The sequence below is a fragment of the Squalius cephalus genome, assembly GCF_949319135.1.
Source record: "Squalius cephalus genome assembly, chromosome: 19".
Classification (NCBI taxonomy): domain Eukaryota; kingdom Metazoa; phylum Chordata; class Actinopteri; order Cypriniformes; family Leuciscidae; genus Squalius; species Squalius cephalus.
Window position 1 is genome coordinate 3,394,972 of NC_137140.1, and position 17,420 is coordinate 3,412,391.

General features: G+C 37.4%; 1 long non-coding RNA gene across 1 annotated transcript; it reads left to right on the forward strand.

Annotated features, from left to right (window-relative positions):
• The first annotated feature begins 234 nt into the window (after positions 1–234).
• Positions 235–14,685, forward strand: LOC307147345. The gene is made up of 3 exons (XR_013819283.1): positions 235–1,707; positions 13,278–13,372; positions 14,162–14,685. It is a non-coding gene; the product is annotated as an uncharacterized lncRNA (long non-coding RNA).
• The last annotated feature ends 2,735 nt before the right edge of the window (positions 14,686–17,420 follow it).

The following is a 17,420-nucleotide window of genomic DNA, read 5'->3' on the forward strand; positions in this document are numbered from 1 at the left end:
ATGATTAAACCGCTTGTTAAAAGAACGCAACTTGATCCTACAGAATTAGTCAATTACAGGCCGATCTCGAATCTACCCTTTCTGTCAAAGATACTAGAAAAGGCAGTACCCTCACAACTATGTTTTATTTTAGAAAGAAATGATATCTGCAAGGATTTTCAGTCAGGATTTAGACCGTACCATAGTACTGAGACTGCTCTCATTAGAGTCACAAATGATTTGCTCCTATCATCCGATCGTGGTTGTATCTCTCTATTAGTGTTACTCGATCTTAGTGCTGCATTTGACACTATTGACCACAACATTCTTTTAAATAGACTCGAAAATTATGTTGGCATTAGTGGAATTGCATTAGCATGGTTTAAATCATACTTATCTGACCGTTATCAGTTTGTAGCAGTAAATGAAGAGATGTCTTATCGATCACAAGTTCAGTATGGCGTACCACAAGGCTCAGTACTAGGACCACTGCTGTTCACTCTGTACATGCTACCATTAGGAGATATCATTAGGAAGCATGGAATTAGCTTTCACTGTTATGCCGATGACACTCAGCTCTATATTTCTTCACAACCTAACGAAAACTACCAATTCACAAAATTAATGGAATGCATAGCTGATATAAAAAATTGGATGACTAGTAATTTCCTACTACTAAATTCTGAAAAAACAGAGATTCTAATTATTGGACAAAAATCATCCTCACCTAATTATCTAGAATACTGTCTGACACTTGATGGCTGCTCTGTCAAGTCTTCGTCGTCGGTTAGGAACCTGGGTGTGCTCTTTGATACCAATCTGTCATTTGAAAGTCACGTGTCTAGTATCTGTAAAACCGCATTTTTCCATCTTAAAAATATATCGAAATTATGCCATATGCTCTCATTGACAAATGCAGAACAATTAGTTCATGCGTTCATGACCTCAAGGCTAGATTATTGTAATGCTCTAACTGGGTGGTTGCCTTGCACGCTTAATAAAAAAACTACAGCTGGTCCAAAACGCAGCAGCTCGAGTTCTTACCAGAACCAGGAAGTATGACCATATTAGCCCTGTTCTGTCAACACTGCATTGGCTCCCTATTAAACATCGTATGCATTTTTAAATATTTCTGATTACTTACAAAGCACTAAATGGTTTAGCTCCGCAGTACTTGAGCGAGCTCTTAATGCATTATAGTCCTTCACATCTATTGCGATCTCAAAATTCCGGCCAGTTGATAATACTTAGAATATCAAAATCAAATGCTGGCGGGACATCCTTCTCCTATTTAGCACCAAAACTTTGGAACAGTCTTCCTACCATTGTCCGGGAAGCAGACACACTGTCTCAGTTCAAAGCTAGATTAAAGACACATCTCTTTGACCTAGCATTCACATAACACATTATAGACTTCTATAATTAAATGTTAGGCTGCATAGATTAGGTCAGCCGGAACCGGGAACACCTTCCATAAATCCTGATGTACTCGTTACATCATAAGAAGAATGGCATCTACGCTAATTTTAGTGTCTTTGTTTATCCCGAGGTTTTCCTGCAGCCTGCTGGATCCAGGCCATATCCAGATCTGACGAAGGACCTTCGCCTGGACGCGATGACAACGCAGTGCTGAAGTGCCGACTAGTCTCTCCCCTGTGAAGGATCCCTTTACCACTCTACAGATAAAGCATTGTCGGGATAATTTCGGTTTCGCGTATCTACCCCGAGGTGATAAAATTCAGTATAAATTTTTTTAAGGCCAGACAAGTAGTTTGTTAAGGCTTGGTTTGTAGGGAATTACAAACCTGCGAAAATATATTCAAATGCGCATAACTATAGAATTAATTCTTGATGAGCATGTGAGCGCCATCAGCGTTTCTTACGGGTTCGTGTTTAAAGTCTGTGTAGAGAGAACGGTGTCGTCTTAGTGGTCTCTAATTTAATAACTAATGATCGTTGCGACAGAAGTGAATCAATCAAAACTTTAGCTGGAAAATATCTTTATTCAAGAACCGCTATAAAGCCAAACAATCTCTGTTATCTTAAATTATCCGTTTATCACTGTAAAACCGTTTTGAAACAATCTACATTGTTAAAAGCGCTATATAAAATAAGATGACTTGACTTGACTTGACTTGACTTGACATAGAGACTGTGTCTGTTCCCCGAATTTGGAAATCCAAAAAAACGTTTCAACCCATTTAAGGTTAAAAATGTAATTGATGTTCAACAAATAAAAAACAGCTAGAATACAGATGAGCAAATGATAAAGCTTGGGTTGCTGAATATTTGATCCCTTACTTCAAAAGCACTCATTGTTAATGATATGATTACTGACTATAATCTAGATGTGCTGTGTTTGACAGAAACCTGGCTAAAACCAAACGATTACATTACTTTAAATGAGTCCACCCCGCAAGATTACTGTTAAACATGAACCTCGTCTGAAAGGCAAAGGGGGAGGTGTTGCTGTAATTAATAGTAATATTTTCAAAATCACTGAGAAATCTAGTTTTAAATATACTTCTTTTGAAGTGTTGGGGCTTAATGTAAAAATATATATTGTAAATGACAAATCACGTTTGAGATTTGTGCTGGCTACTGTATACAGGCCACCATAAAGATTTTATCAAAGAATTTGCTGACTTTCTATCAGAGTTAGTATTGGCTGCAGATAAAGTACTAATTGTTGGTGATTTTTAATATATATATATATAGATAATGAAAAAGATGCATTGGGATTGGCATATAAAGACATTCTGAATTCTATTGGAGTTAGACAACACGTGTCAGGACCTACTCATTGTCGTAATCATACTCTAGATCTAATATTATCACACAGAATAAATGTTGATGCCGTAGAAATTCTGCAGCAGAGCGATGACATCTCAGATCATTATCTAGTCTTGTGTAAACTTCATTTAACCAAGGCTGCAAAGCTGACTCCGTGTTACAAATATGTTAGAGCTATCACTTCTGCCATTAAAGATTGCTTTATTAATAATCTTCCTAATCAGTTTCATCATCTCAGCATCCCGGATAGCTTAGAAGAACTAGAGGTATTTCGCATTTCATGGAAAGAGAGCTTGATTGCATACAGAGAGGCCTTAAAAGCTGCTAGATCTGCTTACTTTTCAAACCTATTAGAAGAAAATAAACAAAGCCCTAGGTATTTATTTGAAACAGTGGCTAAACTAACGAAAAAGAAAGCTTCGAGCCCAGAAATTTCCAAGCAACACAGCAGTAATGACTTTATGAACTTCTTCACTTATAAGATTGATAACATCAGGTTAGGCATGTGCCGGTATCAAATTTCCATGCTGCGATTAATTGATTGAGCTTTTATCACGGTATATGGTATTATCATGATATTTTAATTGCTCAAGAGAAACGGATGGATTGGGAGGAGATGTAGAAAAAAACAATTTGCATCACAATAGGTGTAATTGTGATTGTCAAAACATTTGGTAACTAAACAGAATTTTACACAATTTTTCAATTCAATTCTTGGGAGTTGATTTCAATCTTGATTCAATATTGACTCTTTGGATAAATATTAGGTAGGCTACAGTAGATAGCCTACATGTTAATTTTTCTCAAGAAAAAATATATCTCACATAATGCTGTAAACATACAGAGAGCCCTGTCAGCTGATATTATTAAAGGTTAAAAATTAACAAATTAAATTAAATATAATTTGGTTTTCATTATAATAACAATTATGACACAAGTACAAATATAATACAAATATAATATAGTGCACATATTTAGCAAAATACTCCTCTCTATAGCTATTTTTTCTAGTCAACTAACGTGTTGGTCATTAAATGGCTTTCCTGAGGTAAATGTAACGTTCTGTGAAATAATTGTTATCCTGCAGTTTTATTGACCTCCTTTCGTGGTTGAAAAACACTGATTGATCATATTATTTATGAGGCATAAATACCTTTCGGTAAGTTGTACTGTATCTTTAAATAAAAAGTAACAGATGATCGGTTTACTTGAACTGAGGCGCTACAGCGATCGGTCACGTCACATTTACAAGTGCCAAAACGGTATTTATTGTCTGAATTTCGTAATAAAATGGACAGAACCTGATAGCTGAGAATTTTTTCCATATCAAAAGTAACCTGCTCTGTCTAGTCTGTCGGTGTCAGTGTCCTCTTTGCTCCGTGATTTTTCTCTGCATGAGAAAATGGATGTGTGGCGCGAGAGCGTGTGAAAAGTGTAAATTGCGTGAGTCTCACGCTGAATGCATAGAGTTGGCAGCCCTGCTTTTAGAAGGGGGATAAATCCTTTATTTTACTGTCTATGGATAAATCGTCGGCAGCGTTCCTCCTTCCGCTATGCTTCTTCTCCATGTGAGGATTGTTTACATTAGAATAAGAGTGCGCACTGCGCCGCATGCACACAGTGCTTCTACATGTGCTGATTGTTTACATCAGAGTGCGCATGTGTTTAAACGGTTGGTGGAAGATAAGCTAATGCGCGTTCTATAAATATAAATTCTGATCTATTATTTTTCACGGTATTTTGAAGTGCCCGCGATAACAATATCGTGCATATTCATTATCGCATTACCGAATACCGGCACATGTCTACATCAGGTACAAAATTATAACTATGCAACCGTCTACTACAGTATCGCATCAGGGAGTGCATTGTAGTCTCCCTAAGGAAAAATCCAATTCATTTTTTGCTATAGGAGAGGAAGAATTTTCTAAACTCGTTAAATCATCTAAATCGACAACATGTATGTTAGACCCTATACCGACTAAGCTACTGAAAGAGATGCTTCCAGAGGTCATAGATCCTCTTCTTAATATCATCAATTCATCTTTGTCTCTAGGATGCGTACCAAAAACCTTTAAGCTGGCTATGATTAAACCGCTTGTTAAAAGAACGCAACTTGATCCTACAGAATTAGTCAATTACAGGCCGATCTCGAATCTACCCTTTCTGTCAAAGATACTAGAAAAGGCAGTATCCTCACAACTATGTTTCTTTTTAGAAAGAAATGATATCTGCGAGGATTTTCAGTCCAGATTTAGACCGTACCATAGTACTGAGACTGCTCTCATTAGAGTCACAAATTATTTGCTCCTATCATCCGATCGTGGTTGTATCTCTCTATTAGTGTTACTCGATCTTAGTGCTGCATTTGACACTATTGACCACAACATTCTTTTAAATAGACTCGAAAATTATGATGGCATTAGTGGAATTGCATTAACATGGTTTAAATCATACTTATCTGACCTTTATCAGTTTGTAGCAGTAAATGAAGAGATGTCTTATCGATCACAAGTTCAGTATGGCGTACCACAAGGCTCAGTACTAGGACCACTGCTGTTCACTCTGTACATGCTACCATTAGGAGATATCATTAGGAAGCATGGAATTAGCTTTCACTGTTATGCCGATGACACTCAGCTCTATATTTCTTCACAACCTAACGAAAACTACCAATTCACAAAATTAACGGAATGCATAGCTGATATAAAAAATTGGATGACTAGTAATTTCCTACTACAAAATTTTGAAAAAACAGAGATTCTAATTACTGGACAAAAAACATCCTCACCTAATTATCTAGAATACTGTCTAACACTTGATGGCTGCTCTGTCAAGTCTTCGTCGTCGGTTAGGAACCTGGGTGTGCTCTTTGATACCAATCTGTCATTTGAAAGTCACGTGTCTAGTATCTGTAAAACCGCATTTTTCCATCTTAAAAATATATCGAAATTATGCCATATGCTCTCATTGACAAATGCAGAACAATTAGTTCATGCGTTCATGACTTCAAGGCTAGATTATTGTAATGCTCTACTGGGTGGTTGCCCTGCACGCTTAATAAAAAAACTACAGCTGGTCCAAAACGCAGCAGCTCGAGTTCTTACCAGAACCAGGACCATAGATTAGGTCAGCCGGAACCGGGAACACTTCCCATAAATCCTGATGTACTCGTTACATCATAAGAAGAATGGCACCTACGCTAATTTTAGTGTTTTTGTTTATCCAGAGGTTTTCCCGCAGCCTGCCGGATCCAGATCTGATGAAGAACCTGCGCCTGGACCCGATGTCATAGCTGGGTGCTAAAGTGCCAACTAGTTTCTCCTTATGGAGGATCCCTTTACCATTCTACAGATAAAGCATTGTCGGGAAAATTCGGTTCGCGTATCTACCCCGAATTGATAAAATTCTGTATCAAAATGTTAAGGCCAGACAAGTGAAAGCTTCAAAGAGATGAGTCCAACTAAAGGAAGAACGTTGTCAATGTTAGATAGTTTGGAAAAGACTGATTGGTTCAGAGATGGCAAAGTTCAGGGCTCGACCAAGATAACGGCAGAGGTTGCTTGATCCCACGACAGATATACAAAACAGACCTCCTTCTTCTTAAGGACCTCTGAATGACCCCAGGGTTGAAATCTCTTAAAACCACAGAGACTGAGACTTTACCTGTAAAAATACATAAAATCATCCAAAACAATTCTTGATGGACTTATAATCAAACATTGTGCAACTACATAATTCTATATTGTGTCTACAACCTATATGTGTGTCTAATATGCTTAGATCCCATATAAGTCATATAATAGATGTTTGAATGAAAATGTGTCTTGTTTCCTATCAGTACGATCATATGTTCTTAATTCAAAAGATGGCTTGATTGAAATCTGTGTAAAATTTTTCGTATTCTTATAATAGGAATGATGTCTAAACTGTGGCCTCTGTACTCTGCTAGAGCTGGAGAGTAAGGAGATCCCAGATAACGCATGATTTACGATGAGAAGTGAAGAAAATGCCACCTCTCAAATAAAGACAGTGCCTAATTGGTCAGAACTCATCCAGGAGGCTGGACAAACATTTGAGTTTAAAATCTTAGGACCCGAACAAAGCTAAAAGAGCATTATCCGCCATTAAGAATATGGCGGCGTGCGGTCAAGCAGGTGCAGTCTCGCTGCCATTTAGCTTCAAAATATCTCAAAGATCATCTCTGAAAAAGCGATTCCGGGAAAGTAGTGTTGCATCTAAAGACAACGTACTTTATGGCAAGATTACCATGTTGATCGTCATCTATATTGTTGCTCTTTTTGCCAATTTAGTGCGGCCGTGCTTCAATGCACTCGATCGACGCACGGGAAATGAGAGCAGTAACAAACATTTCGATTCCTCTTTGTTCTGTGGATATAAGCCTACTCACATATGGTTGTCTGGTGGACAATTTGCTTTATATCGCAATGTTCTCAACAATGGAAAAGTGGCAATCCAAAATACTACTTCAAATAAGATTATCTCACACAAGGCTCCGCAACTCCTGAGAAAACTTTCTGGATATCTGTTGCTCACCCTTCTGCTTGCGGGAGATGTTCATCTTAATCCCGGGCCTGTTGAGAGAGACGTGGGTCCAAATCATCGAGCGGCATGTCGGGGTATGAATTTACCATCTTAAACAGCAATTTACATACTACTGAATCGGCCACTCTGGGTGAGTTTCCAGCTGACTTTACTTCATTACCAGCAGTGATCCTGCCGAGCGCTGTGATGCCTTGCGTGAAAAATCATGTGCAAAAACTGTGCATCACCAAACAATTCAAAATGTAAGATAAATCCTGCAATTGTGAAACATCGTGGTATTAAACTTTTCCGCACTGTAAACCAGGCTCGCATGCTGTGGGATTTTCAGGCTAAACCAAGCGGATTATTAGGAGGACATTTAAATATCCGAAGCGCAATTCCTAAAGAGGACCAACTGCAACATCTCTTATATGAGTCAAATTTGGATTTCCTTTGCTTGACAGAGACATGGCTACATGGAAACTCCCCGGCCGACATATTAAAAGTCCATGGTTACAATATGTTTAGACGAGACAGAAATGTTGGTCGGGGTGGCGGAGTATTGTTTTATGTAAAGGATAGTATAAATTGTGCGCAAATTCACTTGACATGTGTTGATGACTTGGAATGCATTGTGCTTAAAATTAACTCTCTCAACTCAAATGTCTTTAATTCTGATTGGAATATACAGACCACCGTCCACGAAAATTGTTTTTTATGATAAATTGAATGCTCTTTTAAAGGAATGTGATACTAAAAATGAGGTTGTTTTATTAGGAGATTTTAACATAAATTGGAGTGATAAAATAAAAAGGAAAGAGTTAAAACGTGTTACAAGTAATTTCGAATTACAACAGGTAATTGAAGGGCCTACGAGGATAACTAGTTCATCAGAGACACTTATTGATTTGGCTTTCACAAATAGACCAGAAAGAATAAGAAAATCTTACAATTTGGTCACAGGGTTATCCGACCACAATATGATCCTGATCGTAAGAAAACTCCCCAAAACGGCATTAAATTTATCAACTTATACAAAGTTAAATCAGTATGTAATGCCTAAAAGTCAGTTACCTAGTCTTGAACATGCAATTAAAAAAATCAATTGGAATGAACATCTTGCTCATAAAAGTGTTGATGAAAATTGTAAATCTCTCATGGTTAAACTTGAAACAATTATACATAGTTTTATGAGAAAAATTAAAAGTAAACCTGGTAAAAGAAACCATCTACCTTGGATAAATGAGACTATAAGGTCACTAATGAAACAGAGGGACAGCACCCTTAAGATGGTTCTCAAGAATAAACTGGCTCATGAGAGACGTTTATACACCACATTGAGGAATAAGGTTTTAAAAAAACTCAGGCAGGCAAAAGCAACATTTTTTATTGATGCTATTTGTGAAGCTAAGGGAAATACAAAAGAAATCTGGCATAATTGAAAAAAAATAATAGGGAAATCATGTACCATCAATAAACCAATAAAATTGAATATAGATGGAAATGTAATCCATGAGCCAAGTAAAGTGGCAGCAAGGCAAGGCAAGTTTATATAGCACATTTCATACACAATGGCAATTCAAAGTGCTTTACATAGAAGAAATTAAAATAATAAAAAGAAATAAGAATAATTAAAACAGTTTAGAAAATTAAAAAATAAAATACAGTACAGTACAGATAGTCGGACGAGCATTGGCACAGTGCTCATTCATTAAATGCATAGTTAAACAGATGTGTTTTGAGTCTGGATTTGAAAGTGACTACAGTAGGAGCACGTCTGATTTCCTCTGGAAGCTGGTTCCAGCTGCGGCTGGCATAATAGCTAAAAGCAGATTCGCCATGCTTAGAGTGAACCCTTGGTATTTCTAGCTGATATGATCCTAGTGATCTGAGTGATCTGTTGGGTTTATATTCAGTGAGCATATCTGCAATGTATTGAGGTCCTAGGCCATTGAATGATTTATATACCAGTAATAATACTTTAAAATCAATCCTAAATTTAACTGGGAGCCAGTGTAAAGACCTGAGGACTGGTGTGATATGTTCATATTTTCTAGTTCTGCTCAGAATCCTGGCGGCAGCGTTCTGTATGAGCTGACACTGTCTTATGGTCTTTTTGGGAAGGCCCGTGAGGAGTCCGTTACAATAATCCACCCTGCTGGTGATGAAAGCATGCACAAGTTTCTCTAAGTCTTGTCTGGAAACAAAGCATCTAATTCTTGCAATATTTTTCAGATGATAGTATGCTGATTTAGTTATTGCTTTGACATGACTGCTGAAACTAAGGTCTGACTCTAGTGTCACACCAAGATTCCTGACTTGATTTTTAGTTGTTTGACCCCTAGAGTGAAGGTATGCGTTCACCTTGAGAACTTCATCTTTGTTTCCAAATGCAATGACTTCAGTTTTGTCTTTGTTTAACTGAAGAAAGTTTTGACACATCCAACTGTTGACTTCGTCAATGCATTGGCACAGGGAGTCAATGGGGCTGTAATCATTAGGCGATAGGGCTAAGTAGAGCTGTGTGTCGTCTGCATAGCTGTGGTAAGCAATTTGGTTCTTTCTCATTATTTGGCTCATTGGGAGCATATACAGGTTGAACAGGAGTGGCGCAAGAATTGAGCCTTGAGGGACACCGCATGTCATGGATGTCCACTCAGACTTATGATCTCCTATACTCACATAATAACCTCTCCCATCTAAGTATGACCTGAACCATTTTAGGACTATCCCAGAAAGCCCCACCCAGTTTTCCAGCCTGTCGAGAAGTATGTTATGATCGACAGTGTCAAATGCAGCACTGAGGTCGAGTAGTACCAGCACTGATATTTTGCCTGAATCAGTGTTTATTATCTTTATGAGCGCTGTCTCTGTGCTGTGGTGCGGTCGGAAACCAGATTGAAAATTGTCAAAGTATCCATTCAAGCTCAAGAATTTGTTCAGCTGATTGAAGACAACTTTTTCAATGATCTTGCTTATGAAAGGAAGATTTGAGATCGGCCTATAGTTGCTTAATATGGTCTTATCCAGATTGTTCTTTTTCAGGAGGGGCTTGACAACTGCAGTTTTCAGGGAGTTTGGAAAACTCCCAGAGAGAAGTGAGGCATTTACCACTTCTAGAAGATCTGCTTCTAAACTGTTTAACACACTTTTGAAAAATGATGTGGGAAGTGTGTCAAGAGCGCAGGTTGATGTTTTAAGGTGCTGTACGGTTTCTTCCAAAATTTTGCCATCAATTTCTTTGAAATCAGACATAGTAACTACTTTCTCAGGCGGTTTGATCTGTCTGACCCCAGTGCAACTCAAGGATGTGCTGATCACCTTTCTGATATTATTGATTTTCTCAGAGAAGAAAGAAGCAAACTCATTGCACTTGTTCTCTGAGAGCATTTCACTGGGAATCTGGCTTGGGGGGTTTGTTAATCTCTCTACAGTAGCAAAAAGAGTGCGTGTGTTGTTTAAATTGCTGTTTATAATATTTGAGAAGAAAGTCTGTCTAGCTTTGCCTAGTTCCATATTGAAAGCATGGAGGCTGTCTTTGTAGATGTTAAAATGGACTACAAGTTTAGTCTTCCGCCACATGTGCTCTGCTTTTCTGCATTGTCTTTTCATATTTTGCACTGCTGTTGAGTTTCTCCAAGGTGCTTTTTGTCTGCCACTCTTCTTCCTGACTTTAACAGGAGCAATATCATCAATTATACCTTTAACTTTTGAGTTTAAAGAATCAAGGAGAAAATCAACAGAGTCAGCAGATATGCTTGGTGTTAAGGATATAGCCTTCATAAATAGTACACTAGTTTTCTCATTTAAGCATCTCTTCTTGACAGACACAGATTTAGCTTCAGTGGCAGGAGAGATCAGTATATCAAAGAAAATACAGAAATGATCAGACAGCGCTACATCCTTAATAACAATCGATGAAATGTTTAGACCCTTACTGATAAGTAAATCTAGAGTGTGTCCACGATTGTGTGTGGGTCCATGTACATGCTGAGTCAGATCAAAAGTTTTTAAAACAGTTTTGATTTCTTTTGCCATATTGTTCTCTGCACTATCTATGTGGATGTTAAAATCTCTACACACACACACACTCTCTCACTCTGCAGGTCAAAAGTTTGGAATCAAATTTTAAATATGAAATAAATTTTAATGTTTTTTTAAAGAAGTTTATAATAAAGAAGTTTTATAATATTATTATAAAAGAACTTTAAAGAACTTTTTCTATTGTTATAAATGTTAAAATGTCATTTATTCCTGTGATGAAAAGCTGAATTTTCAGCATCATTACTTCAGTCTTCAGTGTCACATGATCCTTCGGAAATCATTCAATCAGGGTTCTTACGGGTCCTTGAAATCTTTTTTATTACAAATTTTTTTAAACAAAAAGAAAAAAAGTCAAAGCCCTGGAAAGTTTTTGAAAATAAACATACATAGATACAGGTCATTGAAAGTGCTTGAATTTATTTTGCGCAAGAAGTTTTCTGGAAAGAAATCTGTATTATTCCACTAATGTGTTATTTCGCCAACACTCGGTGGCCTATGCATACTAGCTTGCTTGATTTACGTTAGTTACGCACATTTACGCGTTACGTTAAGTGGAAAATAGGCTGGTTACACGAGACTAAGCTCTTTTAAAAAAAAATCCATGCAAAAGTTAATATTAGATCATTTTAAAATACAGTGTAGGATGTACTGAATATTATTCAGTTTTATGCAAAACAGAAATACGACGAATAGAATCAGATCTCTGTCATATGAAAAAGCATATTTGTGTTTGACACATAAAAACTGTTACAATGTAACCACGATGTAACCTTGCTCTCACTTGAAATGTGTCCCCACATTAAGTCCTTGAATTTGAGGGTATTGAACCTGGAAAGTCCTTGAAAGGTCCTTGAATTTGAAGTTAACCAAGGTGTGGGAACCCTGTATATTTATTATGATGATTTGATGCTCAAGAAACATTTCTGATTATTATCAATGTTGAAACAGTTTGAGGTAAGATTTATTTTCTTAAAAGAAACTCATACTTTTATTCAGCAAAAACACATTAAATTTGATCACTGAAGACTGGAGTAATGATGCTGGAAATTCAGCTTTGCGTTACAGGAATAAATTACATTTTAAGATCTATTCAAATAGAGAACAGTTATTTCACAATATTACTGTTTTTACTGTGTTTTTGATCAAATAAATGCAGCATTGGAGAGCAGAAGAGACTTCTTTTTAAAAATATTAAAAATCCTGATGATTCCAAACTTTTAGTGTAGCCTATGCAATGTCATATTTATGTATTTTTAATAAAATATTCAAAGAGAACAACGTCACTGAGTTGTGTTTACAGTAACTTGGAATCATGTTTTATGTTGTTAAGGAACACTTCCACCTATATCCGAGAAAATAGGCCAACTGAGCATTATGGGAGAGGATGGATCCTTCAGAGGGTTAGAAAGTTCAAAACAGAGTGGAGCTGGACTGATTTTCCTTTAAGGAAGTTAATGATATGTACGAGTAGTGTCTGTATCGTGTTGCCAGGTTTCCTCGCTGGTCTCTGGAGCCTCCGCTCACCCAGGAGGAGTAAAAGTAGAGTTTTTCTACACAGCCAAATTGATTTCTGTGACTTTACTGAAATTCTTTGACAGGGAAAATCGAGTAACTAGTTCTTGCACTTCAATTTCCTCGACCTCTTTTTTGTTGAATTTTTTGTACGTTAAAATCGCAATGCAGACATACACACACACACACACACACACACATGTTCTTAATGCATTCTAGGGATAATCCTGAACTTGTAAAAGCAAGGTCAACATGTGAAGGATCTCTTAATCTAGTCACTCCTTGACCAAACATGTTTTAGAGCGCCAGCCAGACTTTAATATCAGAATTACCACAGCACTTTTAGAGAGCAACTAGAAGAGTGTCTTTTATTTGACTCAAAGAACATTTGTTTGTGTCTCAAGGTCCTGTCAAATACAGAAAGGAAGCAGACTGAGTGTTTGAAATCCTACAATGATGCCGATCCTGCTCCTGCTCCTTTACTTGACTGGATGAAAAGGCAAGTGTCAGTAAGCCCTTTTTATTAATGATTCGTGTCCATCATCATGCCGTCATACTGCCAGTTTGAATACAAACTAATTGAATGATGCTTAAAAAACAATCCATTCTGTAGAATAACAGATTTCCAAGCAGAATCTGCAGAAAACGTGAAAAAATCTCTGGGTCTAGTGTCCTGAATTGCCGTGTTAAAGAGGACATATTATGCCCTTTTACAAAGTCTTGCATCGCACTATGACAGTTAATCAGCGAGTTAGATCGTTATACGAGAAACAACGCATCACTGTTTAGTTCCTGTCTCTATGAAGCCCCTCCTTCTGAAAAGCACACTGTGCTCTGATTGGTTGGTTGGATCAGTGTGTTGTGATTGGTCTAGCGCTTCGAGTGTGTTTGGGAAATGTCCCGCCCCTTCCCATAACTGCCAGTTTAACACACTACTGACTAACTCAACCAGGCCCCGCCCCTTTATTCTGGTATGAATTATTTAAATGAGGAATATTGTGACGTGTTCGTTCCCGGAAGAAACTCAAGACTACAATGGAGGCGTTTCAGGAGTTCAGAAACACTGACACTGATATAGAGAAGAACTTTGTGCTTTGAAACTTTGCAGAGATTGTTGAGGCTCAAACAGCAACATTACACACTAAAGAACGTTGAACATGTAAATAAGCATAAAAGGACCACTTTAATATATGATTGTCTTAAGGTAAAAGAATGCAAAAAAGTTCAAATGACTGAATATACTGCCTGATGAACTTTAGTTAACTCAGTCTTTTTTATTTGCCAACAGCTCGAAGCTCAGCTCCTGCAGTTCCAGAGGATTTCCACAAGGTGGCGTTACAGCTTCAGAAACAAATCATGTGACCCAAACTCTAAATTGTTTGACTAATTTTTGTCTCTAAGAATGAGTTGTTTGTCTTTTTTTGTTCTTTATTACATTACTACGTAATGCATTCAGTATTAACTCTTAAACTATTATACTGAGCACACTTCACGCCACTTTGAGCTTGAAATCTTTCAATAGAAACTCTTTTAAATGTCTTTCTGTAGCATTGACACTTACACTTACACTTGACACTGTTGCTAGAAAAGTGTGTAAAACTCTGAGCATCAAACAGTGCTGAAGGCAGCTACACATTTACCTCAACTGCAACAAAAAGTTATTATTTTTGGTGCCTTGCAGTCACAACAAGATATTACAACTTTTACAAATTTCAGATATGCCTGTTTCGATAACTGAATTATGTACTGTATGTATTAAATCTTCAGCCTTATCCTTAAGTTTGCAATAAAGATTGAAATGATTATAAATGTAAACTTTATTCTTTTTTTCATATAGATAGATGAATTGATATGTTTCTCCAAGAGTTTCACCTCGTCTTTATGCTGGCTAATCAACACACACTCAACACACTGTTATGACTAGACAGCGATCAATAAGATCTACACCCGTGTCAATGACTAATTACTTATTACAATGAATTCATAATAATCCACAGCTGTTGAATGTGAGAAGTTCACAGAAAACAAAAGTGATCACGTGGCTTCATAATTACCCATCATGCCCTGCAGGAAAGTAGTTGCTGTGTCTGTCAAACGCTCAGACAAACTCAGCTTCTGTTCACACTCAGAGAAGCCTGTTAGTGTTGGTTTTCTCGTTTGTCGGGTTGTGGATTCGTGGAATATCTGAGATGTGATGTATAATCATCTGGTGATATTAGTGTGAATTAGCCATAAGATGTAACAGTGAAGCGCCCCCAGCTGGTGAATGTGGGAACTTACAACAACAACTACTCACTGGGCTTTTGACCATGAGAAATTTGGAGACGCCATAACAATTTGTTTTATTTAAATATTATTATGAATTTACAAAATATGTGTTTTTAAATGTAAAATATATTGATCATTTCTACTTTAATTTTTATCAGAAATATGGGTATAATGGTCAAAAGTTATTTATTTTTTTGCACAAAGTCTCATAAGTTCATCAAGGCTGCATTTATTTTATCAATAATACTGTAATACTAATACAATAATATAATACTAATACAATAATAATATTTGATTAATAATACTGTACAGCAGCTTCGACCTTCGACTTTGACGGGTTCTGTGACGTCACATGCGCGCCTGTTCTGTTCATGATGTCACTGGCGGGTAACAGTGCAAAGCAAACACACAGATGGTTTACAGACAAAAACAGTAAAGTTATTGAAATATAGTTTACAAACGGATTCTCTAGATATTAACAATAAGGAGGAAAAGTTAAACACGGAGGAAAAGTTAAATTGGGCCAGCGCTGCTGTGGTAAATGCGGCAGACGTCAGCCCAGACGAGCCTGTGGAGAAAACGACAGGTAAGTAGGGCTGTGTTGAAAAAATCGATTCACCGATTCTGAATCGATTTTCATATTAATTTCTAAAGATCGATCCGTAACTCAGAGGATCGATTTTCCCCGTGAACTTTAACTTTCCGCGTCATTGAATTCACGCATGCGCGCGAGGTGGAAGGACATTAAAACAACGTCAGTAACGTTAAGCAAGCGGTTGCTTTGAAAACTCCAGAAACGCTCAAAGCTCCGATCTGGCCACAGTCTATGGATCTGGCACCATTTCGGGTTCAGAATCAGAAGCAATGCAGAGAACGAGCTTGACAAAAGCAATGGTTTTCTAAAGGTTTTGTAAGTTCAAATTTTATTTACATTCTGATAGAAATGCGCGGTTGGCGGTTACAGCCGCGGACTCCGCGGATAAACCGTGGATCGGGCGGATGACGTGACGAAAAATTATATTTTCGGATGGGTGGCGGGCGGTTAACCAATCATATAAAAAATATATGCATACATTAAGCGGATGGCGGGCGGGTGCTGTTTTGAAAATTGGTCAAAAACGTTGGTGCGGACGGATGCGTTTTGTGATGCGGTTGAAATAATAGCCCATCCGCACATCTCGTTGTCTGTTTACTGTGAAGCCAGTAACCAACAATCTGTTTACATTTGCACTGGCTTAGAACAAATGTGTTCTAAATGTTGATCATTAAAATAAAAAATAAAGGTGCATTTGCATCTGAACTGTAGCAGCTTTTTGGAAAATTCTTAATGTCATTTTTAATAATACATCAGGTTCGCGTCTAAATAATCGGTCTACTGCTGCTGATATACCTCTGCGTCCTCGGTCGTCTACACCAGTGCAAGTTTGTGAAAGCAGTTGTATCAACACTCTGGAAGGGGGATTGTTCTTTACAACCACCAATATTCCATTAATTTGCAGTTGAATGTCTATAATAATAGTATCAATATGTTGCATAACTAGTACAGTCATGTAATTCAGGTAACAGCTGGAAAAAATTGCTTTTTTCAAAAACCATTATCTAAATCTCGAAGATCGGATCGGATCGAATCGAATCGAATAATGATAATCGATTCAAGATCTTGAGAATCGGAATCGAATCGATTCTTGAAAATTGAATCGAAACCCAGCCCTACTTTTAAGCGCTAGGAATCTTGAGGAATAGCTTTTATATTAACTGGTCACTTTTAGGGGAAATTCTAAGAAAACGTCATGACTCTGAGAATTTTCTTAGAATTTGGCCGCTAGGAGCCACTTTTTGCACAAAAATTCTTTAGGGATACGGGCCCAGATGAAGCTTTTTACAAACATCACTCACATGCCCTTCATTATAGCATTGGAAGAGAAATGAAACACAGTTCCCCTGATTGTGTTAAAAATTAGATCTACTATACAAAAATACAGCACATTTAATTTGGCGATGTCACTTTGTTAAGAAAGACTACGCGCCTGCACACATTCAAACGCGCATACCTATGGACTAAACACATTTTCTTTCTTGGACTTAATGTGCCCATAGGTTTTGTTCTAATTCATGTACTAAAGTATGCAAACTAGGAATGAGAGTGTCCCACCATCAAGACTTCCTAATAATGATCACACTCTCCATCAGCTGGACCAGCGTGGACATGCATACTGATCTCTTCAGCAGGGTGGATTTGATTTCTGCAGAGTCAATATTTTGCAACCATTCAGCTTCAG